General features: G+C 34.0%; 1 non-coding gene across 1 annotated transcript; it reads left to right on the top strand.

Moving 5' to 3' along the window:
- Positions 1-505: 505 nt before the first annotated feature.
- Positions 506-653, top strand: LOC120216543. Its single transcript, XR_005525062.1, has one exon. It is a non-coding gene; the product is annotated as a small nucleolar RNA snoR145 (small nucleolar RNA).
- Positions 654-2600: the final 1947 nt, after the last annotated feature.

Below are 2600 nucleotides of genomic sequence, written 5' to 3'. Positions count from 1 at the left end.
TCAATGTAACTGTCTGGTCTTGTTTGGTTTCTTAATTGTTTTTTTTTCTGCTCCCCCTTATTGGCATAGAACTCTTATTTTTTAGATTCCTGGATTTGTCATATTTTAGTTACGAATCAATTCATAAATCTATTACACTTGCTTGCTTGCAGATACAATTCCTCGAAAACTTTTTCTCAAAATGTTGAGTTGAGAGATTTGTTACGAATCAGATTCGATTACCCGATTTGTTTCATAACTAATTCGCGAGATGATTTTTTTCTGGTTCGTATTCACTGAGTATCGCTTCCCTCTTCCACTTTGTTTTTGATTTATGATTTTGTACTCTGCACTTATTCGATTTCCATCAGTAATTATCCTTTGTAGAGAAACGAAAGACCTATGGATGCAGTGCCAAAACGATGCACTTTAATCCAAGTTTGCCTTCAAAAATCGATATTGAAACAAAATGGTTATTGATTTTTAGTATATCTCCTTTTGGTTTTGCTTTCTTGTTTGGTTGAAGTGGCGAAGGTCACAGCAGGGAGGTGTAAACTCTATGAATTGAAACCCCTCTAGCAAATGAACAAATGCCTTCGCAAATCCATTTGCCGAATCGTAGGATGTCCAAGTACTCCATTTTTTTAGTGTCTTGAACCCTCGGCTACATTTTCCTACATTTTCGTAGGATGCACTTGTTTGTTGCAGAAAGCTTGAGGATACACAAAACAGAGAGTTGAAGAGAGAAAAAGAAAACCAAAAGAAACATGGACTGTGGACAGATATTCAAGCCCGTGTTTTAGAAATGGAGTATTAGCATTTTAGGACCTGTTATATTTGTAATCTTTTGATTTCGTCATTAATCAAGGTTTACGTTTTTATGATTTGAGTTGTTAATTTAATTTTATTTTATGTTTTGATCACCGTTTGTTTTGATAATGGACTTATTGATTGATTTGACCAAGTGTGATTTATTAGTTTATTTACATATAAACCCTTGTTAATTTCATTAATTTCATTTTACATAATTTGTATGTTACCTTCATGTGCATAACTAAACCCCTATCATATAATTAGATTAAGGGTTTAGGGTGTATGGTTTAGGGTTTGAGATTTAGGGTTTAGGGTTTAGGATTTAGGATTTAGGGTATATTTTAGCATGTGCTTAAATAAATTTGCTTTTATTTTTCTTTTAGTACCCTATGACATAATCGGATAAAGAGTTTAGGGTTTAGGGTTCATGGTTTAGATTTAGAGTTTAAGATCTATAGTTTAGGGTTTATAGTTTATAGTTTAGGATTTAGGGTGTAATCTAACATGTGCTTAATTAAATGAGCTTTTCTTTTTCTTTTAGTAATATACAATGTAACAATTGGACTTGGGTTGCTTAATTAAAAAAATTAAAAATTGAGGGTAGTTGTATTATAGAATTTTTAATAAATTTTTAAAATTTTATAATTATCAATAATGTATTTTTAATAAATTTTTTATAATGTAATTTTAAAAAGAGAAAATAACCTCAGTGACCAAAAATCCCATATAATATACGATTTTAACCAACTTTTTCCGGATTTGCCAAAATGACCAACAAAATCGCAATACGATCGCTAATTCGTAACGCGATCTCCATTATCGCAAATTCGCGTTGCATTTTCGCAATGCGATAGTTGAAAATCGCGTTGCGATGGTCTACAGTATCGTTGCGATTTTCCCAATTCGCAATGCGAATAAGTAATCGCAACGCCTATCGCAATGCGATAATAAAAAAATCGCAACGAGATACTGACTTTCGCAACGCGATACTGACTTTCGCAACGCGATTTACATAGCGCCATTCGTATTAACGCGTATTTTTTTTCAAATTCCAAACACGTATTTTTCTTAATAAATCGGAAAATGAACCGTCCACAGTAATCGCAACTCATAACCTCAACCCAAAAACACAACACTCAGTCCCATCTCCATCTCTCACTCTCTACGGCGAATCCGTCCCCATCTCCGAAGATTTCCGTCCCCATCGCCGGCGAAATCCCTCACAACCATTCACAGTCAAAAATCCCACACAATCATTAAGAAATGGAAAATCAACCTCCGAGGGTTAGTTTTTTTTTTTTTTTTTTGAAATTTTTGCATTATTTTAGGTTTTTCATATGAGATTGATGATAGTTTACTGTAATTTCAATAATAGATTAACCATTTCACTTAGATTTCTTATTAAATTCATTCGATTACTGCCAATACTGCTAAACTGTTTAGCCTGTGAAGTTATTTGTCTTTGCTTTGTCTTTTGGTTGAAGTAATGCAGAAGAAGAATAGTTTCGAGAATGAAAATCGCAACGCGGAAATAACTATCGCAACGAGATAATCGCAACGCGAAATAAAAATCGCAACGCGAAACCAAAATCGCATTACGATTTTCATTTCGCGTTGCGATTTTCATTTCGTGTTGCGATTTTTATTTCGCGGTTGCGATTTTCATTTCGCGTTGCCATTGTCTGGTCGCGATAGTCATTTCGCGTTGCGATTCTCTCGTTGCGATAGTCATTTCCGCGTTGCGATTCCCATTATCTCGTTGCGATTTTCATTTCAACCAAAAGACAAAAACAGTGTTGCAAATTTTA

This window comes from Hibiscus syriacus, unplaced genomic scaffold (genome assembly GCF_006381635.1).
Source record: "Hibiscus syriacus cultivar Baekdansim isolate YM2019G1 unplaced genomic scaffold, ASM638163v2 tig00110160_pilon, whole genome shotgun sequence".
NCBI lineage: Eukaryota > Viridiplantae > Streptophyta > Magnoliopsida > Malvales > Malvaceae > Hibiscus > Hibiscus syriacus.
Note: the sequence above shows the minus strand (reverse complement) of the source record. Positions and strands in the feature narration are given on the sequence as shown.